Below are 12,466 nucleotides of genomic sequence, written 5' to 3' on the forward strand. Positions count from 1 at the left end.
TGTAGCTGTCTTTAGACACTCCAGAAGAGGGAGTCAGATCTTGTTACGGATGGTTGTGAGCCACCATGTGGTTGCTGGGATTTGAACTCAGGAACTTCGGAAGAGCAGTCGGGTGCTCTTACCCACTGAGCCATCCCACCAGCCCGTAACTGAGCTTTTCTAACCTTGGAAAGGAGGTAAAGAAAAAGAGAAAGAGGGGCTGGTGAGATGGCTCAGTGGTTAAGAGCACTGACTGCTCTTCCGGAGGTCCTGAGTTCAAATCCCAGCAACCACCCATAATGAGATCTGAAGACAGCTATAGTGTACTTACATATAATAAATAAATAAAATCTTTTAAAAAGAACAAAGGATTTAAAAAAAAAAGAAAAGAGAAAGAGAAAGAACAGACACCAGATGCAATGTGTCACCTAACTGATGAGACTATGCCACAGGACTGATAAGAACTCTAACCGGGAACGCTAGGGTGAGCTTGTGTTCATCCTTTAGTGAGTCTTTCATGGAGAGCCATTCTACCTCGATTCCATGGGCCCTGGGGAGTTGGTAAACACAAGCTCCTCACCATCTCAGAAGGCATTTTATCTGGGCTGAACTGAGAAAAATCTCCTCTAGAAGTTATTCCAGCCAGAAGAGAAAAGATCCCCTTCTTTTGATTTGCTGAGTAAAGGTTTGGATGGCAGCTTTACTTTCCTGCCATTTGCTGACAGGCAGCCTCGGGAGAGTCATGCAGAGAGACAAAGGAAGAGAGAGATGGAAAACCTGCTCGAGTTTTAAAAGATTCATTGTAACTCCTGGATGTAACTTTGCCTGAAGCTGTTGAGACTGCCAGGGACCTTTATTCCCCTCTTAAGCCTATTTGAATTGGGTTTATATCAGTTTCATCTAGAAGCATTATCAAAAAAAAAAAAAAAAATCAGAAGCATTGCTAGGCGTGGACCTTAGTGGAGGGCTAGGTGCTTGGCCAACATGAGACCAGGAGCTTAATCACCTCCACGTTACAAAAGGACAAACTAATCGTAAAGAAGAATATTCTCCTGCCTCAGAAGCGGCAGGGCTGAGATTTAAATCCAGATTTTTCTGTCTCTAAATTCCCTGGTGCCTCCTCAGGAGATCAGAAGCTGTGGAACTTTCCAGATGCCATTATTTTCCAAGACAGTGGGATGGGCACAAACCAGTATTTGCTATGGACTTCTCATTTGTTTAAGCCAACACACTTGTAACTAGAAGAGCTTACTAACTGATGGCTCTTCCTGTCCTCGGGGACTGCAGCTGTCCCACTGGGCAGGTTGGGCAAACAAAGGACGGGGACCAGCCACGCACTGAGTCTGAGCATGGCAGTAAGTAGGTATGGCTCAAGTAAGAAGATGGAGTAAATATTTTAAGGATATGCTCAAGAATACTCACATATGAGAACTCAGCTCAGGTCAGCCCTGAATGCATATCAAGGAAGGGTAGAGGAATGGGGTTGGAACTTCAGAGAAAACTGGCTCTTGGGAAAGTTCCATATCACAGAGAGTTCTACGGAGTGCTTAGTGGGAAGAAAGATGCTGAAAATTGAGGTTAAGAAGCTAGATTCTCCAAACTGTAAACACAGACAGCAATACTTGTGAATATTCTAGTTAACGTGCACACACACACACACACCTACTCATTTCTCGCACATGGATTTAATGGTCAACTATAGTGATGAGGTTATGTGTGCCACCCATTAGCAACTGCATGAGTACCCACATGCAAACACACATGTGACAGACAGAACACAATCTAGAAAGTCGAAATTTTACAGTAGAGGAAAAGTATTAATTAATCACACACAGCTGAGAAGTTCTGAGTGCTGCCAGGAGCCTGTGGGCTGAGGCCCAGAATGGTGGGCAAGGAAGGAGAGAGAATTCAGCCAAAGCATGGAAGAACTTCTTGAAGATTCACACACAGTACTACTGTCGGCCCCTTCTTGTTGACATGACATCTCACAGAGTAATCCCGGTGAATGAGATTTTCAATTTGGAACACAATCAACAGACCAGAGGTTGGAAAAAAGTCAGCTCTGTAAAGTCGGTGGCTGGTGGCTACCAACATTAGGTGTGACTTTTTTTTTTTTTTTTTTTTTGGATTGCAACATTGGTTGTCATGTCCAGTACCTGGAGCGGCAGCTCTGGCTGTCTGTTTTATCTATGCACAGAATGAAGCTGATGGAAGGGAACTGGCTGGAACAGAGCAAGCACGGGACCTGAGCTTGGGGTTTTGAGTGTAAATGCATGTCCTCATCTTCCTGCATCAGTTTCTTCTGCTCCATCTCTGCTGCTGGAGGAGGCTGTGTGAATAATGAACTGGCAAGAGACTATGGTGGCACACTTCCTCTGGAGAGGAGGAGCCCAGCCTGAAGGCACTGTATCCAACAAGGCTTGACGAATTTGATGATTTGGCTCATGAGCACTGGAGCAACTCAACTGAGATAAAGTGGGGAAGACTTTCAGGGTAGGACCAGTCAGTTCAAGACCTCCTTGCCTTCCTCCCCAGACACACCTCGCAGCTTGCTACCAGTCACGTCGGTCGACACGTTTTAAGTTCCTCTAGCACACGAGGGTACCAACATGGCTCCAGCACGCCAGATGAGGCATAGAAAGGGCAGGTGATGGTGGCAAGGTCAAGAGGCAAGAGCAGTGAGGGTTCCAAACCAGCAAGCCCAGCGTCAGAACCCACACTCACCCCCACTGATCAAGTCTAAGGCATTAAACGACAAAACAAAAGAATAATCAGAGAGAGGCGGAGGCATATCTTCACCCCAAAACCCAGAGTAACCGTAAGGTTTGCACAATCTTATTTATGTATGTAAAATCAGCCACAGAACAATATAACCTCTACTATTACCTATCACGCAAAGTCTACGTCCAGTGTGAGCAGCCACTATGAGATCAGTTCCTTTTATCACGTCTCTCTGTAGACTTCAGGACACCTACCTCGGTGTGTAATCACCTACCCATTTGTGAATCATTATATAATAGTTTGTCTTCTTCAATATCCTGGTGCTCAGTGCTGCTAACAAGCCAACCCATGGCTGGGCAAACAAAGAAAACTCGAAGCTCAAGAAGTCTTCCTTGAATGAATGGCAGAGTGAATGAAACATTCCTTGCCGCCCTGGAGTCGCACATTTTTTTTTTTTCTGCTCCTGGTGGGAGGAGAATATTGCTTTGTTTCCCCTCATGCCGTCTTGGGACTCTCACGCATTTCCCACAGCGGATCTGCATGGTGTTTACAGGTGCCTTCTGAAAACCGCCCACTCCTGGGTTTCTAAACTCAGAGAAGCTGTGTCTCTGAAATGTCAGCCGCTCTTGTTAAGTCTCCTGCTCAAAAGAAGCGAGGGATTCAGACAAGGAAAGTTTTCAGCGCCTCTCTTGGGCGTGCCAACTGTATAATGAGTCTGTGGGACTGAGTTTATTTCCAAATTTAGACCCACTCAAAGCACAATGGGGGCTTCTAAACTCATCCCGGTGGCTCCCGACCCGACTTCTGACTTTTAAAGATTACAGATTTTTCTGAGTTCCTTGAGTGGTGAGTGAGTGGGAGAAGAGAGTTCCAGAAGACAGGCTGTGCGGCTCTGATCATCGTGTCCTTTTCTCTAAATGTGGTTATGTAGAGCCTGCATTCCACTCCCATGGGGATACTCTACAGGAAATATTTTCCCGGCCTTTCAAAGAAGCTGTTTTATTTCAGGTTGACCAAGCCCTTCCAAGTCCTCATTCTGGTCTCCTTGCTATATAGATTTTGTAACTGCTTCCTTGTGATCTCTGCTTTATTTTTATTTTTATTTTTATTTCACTTATACACTTTATATCCTGCTCACTGCCCTCTTCCAGCGGATGATCTTTGCCTTCTTAATCTTAGCGTTATAATTTCCTTCCTTTTGAAATCACTCAATGACTAAATGTACATTTTAACCCCTATTTTATTATTTGAGCCATTTACATTCATCATATAGGATATATCTTCATACTTTACCTTAAAGATGATTTTAAATTTTATTTTAATTACTTAATTACATTTGAGATAGGGTTTCTGTAACTCAAAGCAAAGTGGCCTTCCTGCCTCAGCCTCCGGAGTGCTGAGCTATAGGCAAAAACCACTATGTCTGGCTCTGTAGCAGCTTTTTTTTTTTTTGTAAGATTTATTTATTTTATTTATGTGAGTACACTGTTGTTGCTGTCTTCAGACACACCAGAAGAGGGCATCGGATCTCATTACAGATGGTTGTGAGCCACCACGTGGTTCCTGGGAGTTGAACCTAGGACCAGTGATTTTAACAGCTGAGCCATCTCTCCAGTCCCCTCTTTAACAGCTTTAAACAAGACATTTCTTTCATTCTTTCTACTGAAGCTCCAACGCTGAGAGCAGCGGTAGTGAGGGCTCATGGTTGGAAGTAGGGATGATGTTCCCTGGAAGCAGAATGTGGTCCAGCTCTCCCTGCTTCTGAAATTCTTTCGGTCAGTGTTGCATCAGAAGTGCCAAGGGAATGATTGACGCATTACAGGGCAAGAACCACAACAGGAGCAGTGGAGTGTTTGGTCGGTCGTCTACTTTCCTCCAACCTGGGGAAGCCTGAGGCTGACGGGTGTTTAGGGTGAAAGAGCAGAACAGAGAGGCTGAAGGATGGCTGTGCAACATCAGCACCCTCACTCTCTCGCCTGCTGGGAACTTCCAAAGAGAGTTAGAAGGGTAGATGTGGAAAGTAAGATCGAGCTCCCTACGATGTCAGCTTCCGGTTCTCTGAAAGTGGCCAAGAAGATAAGGACCCTGCCTAAAATATGCCTGAGGGGCAGAAAGTCTAACCCAGTGTGTGGGGAAGTAAGTAATTCAGAGCCTTCCCCGCTAATTGAAAAAACCACTGTTGTGGTTTATATAACTAGCTGTGCACTATGCACACAGCAGATAATTCACAGTCGTTAAGCTCTCGTCCACTGGGTCCTCTGTTTTGTCATAAACCCTGGCTCCTCCTCATACCTAGGAGGGAAGTTGGGTGGCTTGGGCTGAAGCATCACACTTTGTCTGGGGGCCTTTTTTGAGATGCAGGCAGGAAGCAGGAGCCAGAGAAACACTGTACTCAGCATGATGCTACCCTGGGTTAATGCTCACCCCTAAGGCCTGGGGACAAGGGATGGCTATAGGGCAAGCCTGCCAGCACACTGCTTATGTTCCACACTCTGTCCACAGTGGATGCTTTCTCCTAAGGGCTATAATGAAGAATCCGAACTCACAGAGTCAGTAGGACTTAAAATTCTTCTCCTTAGAAGCCCCTAGTCCCATCTCAATAGCTGGATGGAGAGGAGAGAAGCAGGAGGCAGCAAGAATGCACGAGGTGGGCCATGCACAGCAGCCTCCGTGGAAGCCCTGCCTGGGGATAGGAAGGTCAGAATTCCTGAGGAGGTCAGCTAACCTCTGAGCAATGGTAGCAGAGGAAGAAACTGCAGAGGGTATTACAAAGGCACCCTCATTGTGACCAGGATTTAATGATGAACCCTCTCTAGGAAGCAAACATTACTGTTTTTGAGCAGTGATTCTAGTGTTCAAACAACTTTCTTTTTCCTTTTCTCTACAGAAGTGGTGTAAAATTGATGTCGTGCAAAATGCAAGAAAGCTTGCAGAATATAAAGGAAAAGCATAGAAGCGCACCATATATGACTAAAATATTCTTTCTAAATTTTGTGAGATTTATAGCAGTTGCTACCAAGGAGTTGAAATTTTCTGTTTTCCTTCTTATTTAAGGTGACTCTGCACCTAACTTTGTACTTGTATTTTATTCTAAACTCAATATTGCATTTTCTGTTTATTCGTTTATGAGGGAAGGACACATGCATGCCACCCCTGTCAACATTCCATCTGTCAAGCGAGGTTCAAATGGCATGCACTTTGGGTGTTATATGTAACTCCCACAGTTTCCCATGCTTACTACCAGTGACAGTGTGATGCTTTCATTTGGGTCATTTCCTGTCCTGCTGGGAGAAGAGAAGTTGTCTCAGAGGGCTTGTCATAGAAGGCTTACCCTTCTGAAGTATGCAGCCCTGACACCCAGAAAAGTGCCAGATAGTCCCCAGCCATGCTAAGTGGATGTTCAAGAGCATGGAAGGATTTCTTTCTTTCTTTCTTTCTTTCTTTCTTTCTTTCTTTCTTTCTTTCTTTCTTTCTTTTTTTTTTTTTTTCTAGACAGGGTTTCTCTGTGTAGCCCTGGCTGTTCTGGAACTCACTCTGTAGACCAGACTGGCCTCGAACTCAGAAATCCGCCGGCCTCTGCTTCCCAAATGCTTAGAACTCATCTGTGGCCTGTACCCCTTCGTCTCTCAAATGGAGACTAACTACTAGGGTTGGGGGTGGGGTCCCCTGATAATAGCTCCTATTTCTTAGGGTTTTGGTCATCCCTCCTCACTCTTTATTGTAGAGAATAAACAGAATAACAGAATAAGCCTTCCAGAGATGTTAAAAATGAATTCCATATTGAAACTATAACATATAATGAATAATTAGTAAGAGAGATTATTTTGGGAGAATCTGTGAAGGTAAATAAATATGGAAATGCCAGGAGCATGTGCTTATTAGATGTAAACACACAAGTTAGGTTTGTTATACAATGTCATCTTTAAACTTTCCCTCATTTCCTTTCTTCCTCTCTGGCCCCTAAAACAGAGATTATCCACTAAGAAAAAAAAAAACAAAACTGAATACTTTTTAGTAACTTAGGAAAGACTTGTGTTGCTTGGCTGAAAGGAGAGAAGAAAAGAGTTTTCTGGAGGAAGCGGTCATTGTTATTAGGAGAAAATATAGGGGTTTATTATGTGGGAGTACTGAAACTTACTCCTTGATTAAGTGTCAGAGGGGGGAAAAAGCCATTAAAACAGTACAGGGTACTTTTGTGTCAACCACCAAACTCCAGGTCTGGGATTTGCAGTAACTGTGGCTGCCACCACAAAGGCATCACTGTGACTGCTGGAGAAAGACAGGGGACAGATTTCTAATACCTTTGTGGCAGTGGTTAAGTGCATGGACCCAAACCGTGTGGCCTCCACATATATTTCCGTAGGAAAACAGAGCTCACCTCCTGAGTGAGTCCGTGACAAGGGCTCATAGCCTTTCCATATTTCCTATCGATTACCCACCCCTCACCTGAAAATCTCTGCTGGAAAATCACCTCGCCTTACATCACATCCTTCTGGAAATTGCTGTTTGGTCTCAGTGAGAGGATCTAATCAAGCCATTCTAATCAAAATCCTTCCCACAAATTTAAATACAATTAAAAATTGATGGTTGACAGTTCCTCTCAGTTGGTAAAAACTGTGTGACACAGAATTCAACAACTTTTGTTTCCTGTGTCCCACCTTGGGAGAAAAATCTACCTGCAGTGAGGGAAAGGAAGCCAGCAGGGGTGTGACCCAGTGAGGTGTGACGCTTGACTTCTTGGTCACCCCATCCTCCTGTGAGCTTCCCCCCTTCCTGTTGGTTTTTCCACATTTCCTCGGGTTCCCCGAACCACTAAGGCCGCCTTTTGTCTCCATTGGTTCAAACTGGTTTCGATCACTAATTACCAATGAAGTCCTGTCTTGCCTGCTGTTTAATTAACTATTTGATTAATTAAATACTGGAAGTTCTCTACCTCAATCGTGTTCACAAACTACTTTTTTTCTGCCCGTGAAAATTGATGTCCTGAATGTAATGATTTTTTTTCCCTCTAGCTCTTGCTTCTACAAATCGATTATTTAGAGCGATGGGAAAGAAGGTATTAGAACACAGCCAGCTAGTATGTCACACCCCATAATTCTACTACTCGGAAGGCTGAGACAGGAGGGAGAAGTGCAGGTAGGGCCCAACCTCAAAAAAAAAATCCCCCAAACAAACAAACAACAACAAACCACTACCACCCACAACAACAACAAAAACCCAACAACAAATAAAAAGTCATAGATATATTCCAGGAAAGAGAGTGGGCATGATTGGTAATAAATGTGTGAAATGAGTTATTTTCTTGTCTTACGTTGTCTCTTTCATAAGGGCTTACTTTGCACAGGGCTGTCAATGGCAAAGCAGACTAGAATCTCTGCCCTTGCAGAGCTGGTGTCCCATTCTCCTTTCTGGATAATGAGAACACCAGCTATTGCGGTGACTGATTTTAGAACGTGCACATCTTTCACTGGACAGTCACACATGTTCTGAGGAGGGCATGGCCTTCTGTCTGCTTGCAGATATGGCAAGAGAACTCTCTGCTGCCCTTGGTAACTCAAGTTCTGTCCGTGAGTCATGTGGAAGGTATCCATCTGTCAAAGGCCAGGGGGATGTGCAAACAGTCCACCCATTTCCAAAGTACTGGAGCAAAAGTGTATATGGCTCATTGAGAGTCAGAAGTAGAGTGGTGGGGATATGGCGCAGTGGACAAGGGCATTTATTACTCTCCCAGGGGACCTGAGCTGAACCTATTACCCATATCCAGTGGCTCATAACCTCCTGTAACTCCAGCTCCAAGGGGCTTCAACACCTTTGCCTCCTCAGACACCTGCACCCACATTCACACACCCACAGGCACACACACACACACACACACACACACACACACACACACACATTACAAATAATCTCTAAAAAGTCAGAAAGGGCTGAGGATATAGCTCAGTGGTAGAATACTTGCCTAGCATGTACAGGGCCCTGGGTTCAAGCCCCACTTCCATCAGCCCAGCCCAGTTGAAATGGCTCTTACTAAGAACTCACAGGTATGGGTTGTCTTTAGAGCCCATCTAAGGAAGCAGCTTTGCTTCCTCTGAACTTTAGGAGGACTTGTCTTAACTTTGGGGTTGATTGTCTACAGCCAAAGTCTTTGAATTGCCCTTAGTTAAAAAGGAAACTGGTAGAAAAGTCACCTCTCAGTCAAGATGGTGCCAGCAATCTGTTTCCTGGTCATCTGGGGCTTCCTCTTGCCCCTCTTGAGGGTGAATCTTGGGCTGGGGAAGGTGAGGTAGTAAAGGCTTGGGATGGTAGGTATGCCCCTGTGGGTGTGAGGCGTGCTGCTCTTGACCGCACAGCTTCTCAAACTTTAGGGAACTACAGATAGCTCAGGGCTGATGGGAAACAAGATTTTGAGACTGTGAGCAAGCTTCCAGATGACAACCTTTTCCCTTGTACAACGTATGAGAAATACTGTGCTCCGGCACCATGTCTAGACTCATCCACACTCACACCAGCACCTGAATCCTAAATACTCAGGATTCTGCAAGCGACTAAGAGGTCTGGGCACTTGCAGACCAGAGCTGCTAATGGCTGCTCCCCTGGCAGGAAGCCAGGGAGCAGCCTCAGCTTGTTCATCTGTCAGAGTGAGAAGCCAAGGGCTCTGGCGAGCACCTGCTTCCAGCCCTCAGGAAGCCAGCACTGAATTTAGGCCCTCAGCAGCCGAGCTGCGGAGAGACAGGATTTACAGACAATTGCCTGCAACCACAGTCAGGCACACAGCCTATAACCAACTCGGTTTCTGCCAAATGCCTGGCCCTGGGAAACTGCAAGGGAAATAGCTAGCCACCAGGCGGTGGGGGGTTGGATCGTTTTTTTGTTTATTTATTTATTTTTTGATCAGCACATTTGGGGTCTATTATCATGGTTTCAGGTTTGCCTGGTGTGGGGGCTTTGTGGGATAGTCTCTTTTTATTTGGTAATATTTCAGATTTGGGACTCTCACGGGGTTATCTTCCTTCCTGGATCCTAGAAACAAAGGCAGTGACTGATAACTTCTTACTCCGCAAGGCAAAGTAATTGTGTCTCTCCCTTATCTCAGAGAAAGACTTCGTTTTGATTTTTTTTTTTGATGAAAAATATTAATCACCCTATCTTTCACACATTTGAGCTCCTTGGCATTGCATGGGAAATTATCCGTTTCCCCACTTGATTCATGCAAAACCAAACCTATATGCCCATCCTTAATCTCTTCTAGTTTTCTTCCAATTAGATGCAATCTTTTTCCAATACTCTAATTAATACTTCCACATTAAATATTAGGCCTTGTAAGAGAAAAATCATCTGTAATATAGTCAGATCGAGCCAAAGAGGATTTTCAAGCTCTTGCCCTTAATCTTTCTTTCAATTTTCTGCCATTTAGAAACAATTTTTTCCCCAACACTCTAATGAATGCAAATGATATTCGTGATTAGTTAGTATTATGCTAATCTGAGCCTGGAATTTACCTAAATCTGCATGGTGTTGTCTGAGCACCAGATTGCTTCGGGTTTCTGAGGAAAATTACATTAGCCTGCCAGATGTACAAAACATGATAGAGTAGAAATCTGAGCAAATAATCAAGATTACATTAGTTTTGTTTCTTAATGAACAACTGTTGGCATTAGGGATTACAGACAAATTATGGTTTTCCTCTCTGAGCTCAAGCAGCTAAGCAGCTGTTGTGAGGTCCCCTTTTCCTGACTACCCCTAAATAGATTGGGAGCCACCAGGGCAGAGGGAAAGCATCTAAAATTTCACATAATTTAATTTGTTCCATTACAAAGTAATCATCACTCCGAGGCCCCACAGCTAACCTCCAAATCCAACCCCCCACCCCCACCCCCCAGGCAACCTCTCTCTGGAATGTGGGAGCCATTTGAGGGTTTCTGGGACAAACTCAGTGTGTTTTTCTTTCTCTCCCGAGTGAGTGGAGGGATGCAGGCTGCATGCCTTGGAGGCATACCTGCTTTCTCTACCCTCTGGGCCACTGTCCAAAAGGGTGCCTGCCTACTTCCTGCTCCTCGGGTGACAGCGATGGAATGCTGCTGATAAGGGCTACAGAGGTAACACAGTACATCTGGCTGCAGTCTCTGAGGCTGGCTGCACCAGACACTTGCAGGAACAACAGCCATGTGAGCTTAGACCCTCCTCCAAGGTCATTTGATCCATGTCTGTGAAGTCCCACTATAATGAGATCCTTATCCTACAGCAGATGCACGGTGGTGATGGTAATGATGGTGGTGGCGGTGGTGGTGGTGGTGGTGGTGGTGGTGTGTGTGTATATATGTGTGTGTGTGTGTGTGTGTGTGTGTGTGTGTGTNGGTGGTGGTGGTGGTGGTGGTGGTGGTGTGTGTGTATATATGTGTGTGTGTGTGTGTGTGTGTGTGTGTGTGTGTGTGTGTGTGTGTGTGTATGTGTTTGTCTGTGCTGGGTACTGAGTGCTGTGTGCATAGGTGAAGGGTTTAGAGAGGTAATTTAACAACAGCCCATGGTCCTGTTCTTGGACGTTTCTCTTGACATCAGCCTGTAACAGGGCAGGGCTATGAACTTGCCTGCTTACTTTAAGTGCCTCATTCAGTGTGCCATTTCTGGGTCCAGAGCCACACTCTCACCCTGCAAAAGCCAGGGCCTTGGTACATGTCGGTGTCTCCTTAGGAATTAGTATTTTCCTCTCCTTCTCTCCCTCTGGAGAAACCGTAGCACTGCCAAGATTCATAGGTGCCTATGAATTAGGTGTCCTATGGAAGTGGGAAGAGGCTGTCTCTTAATTTACATACTCACTTTCTTCCCACACTGGATCTGTCACAGGGAATGGAACTAAGTCTGCTTCGCTCCCATAGTATCAGTTGTAACAATTCATGAAATTCTAGACATAGGGAACAGATTCATAGAATTACAAAGACAGTGTTGACAGGGAAAGAAAGCTTGAATTTCTATACCATGGCATGGATGGAAGTTCTAAACCATAGTGCATTTGTGACGATATCCTCACGGACACATGTGCAGAGGCTGAGAACCCCTCAGCCCCCAGCCCCCCACATCAAGGATAGGAGCTGGGGTCCATGGTCACAGGCGATTCTTGACTTGCCGTGGCTGGCTGACCAAGACTGCTCGAGGGTAGAGTTCATTTTGCTGGCTCTTAAAATCTCCTCCCAACCATCCTCACCCACAGATGAGCCAATGGCTGTTCCAGATTCTCACAGATCACTGCCACCTGCAGTTCTTCCAGGTTCCAGGAGTGAGATCTGAGTGGGCTGATGGGATAGGAGGAGAGCACGGACCGGACCGAGAGAAAGTAAGGACGAGATCCGTTAGGCTTACTTCCGGTTCTTACTCCCAGTCCCTCACATCTGTACCAGGAAGAGAATTGAGAGGAGCAGAAAGAAGGAAGGAAGGAAGGAAGGAAGGAAGGAAGGAAGGAAGGAAGGAAGGAAGGAAGGAAGGAAGGAAGGAAGGAAGGAAGGAAGACGGAGGGAGGGAGGGCTGTAGAACTATTCCACCTCTGCTTCCCAGTAGGGTGCGGACCTGAAGCGTCTCCTCCAGCCTCACCTCCCTGGATTGACAGGAGCATCTGTGTCCTGCCCCTGGGCCTGGGGTTGATTCACTCCCCTGCTGAGAAAGGCTGCAGAATGGCAGGAGGACAGGGTGCTGTCGCCTGAACCCTGACTGCTCAGAGAAATAAGGGTGCCTGCCTGGTTCACACCAGTGAGAGGAACCAGTGCAGGTCTCTGTA

This window comes from Mus pahari, chromosome 6 (genome assembly GCF_900095145.1).
Source record: "Mus pahari chromosome 6, PAHARI_EIJ_v1.1, whole genome shotgun sequence".
Classification (NCBI taxonomy): domain Eukaryota; kingdom Metazoa; phylum Chordata; class Mammalia; order Rodentia; family Muridae; genus Mus; species Mus pahari.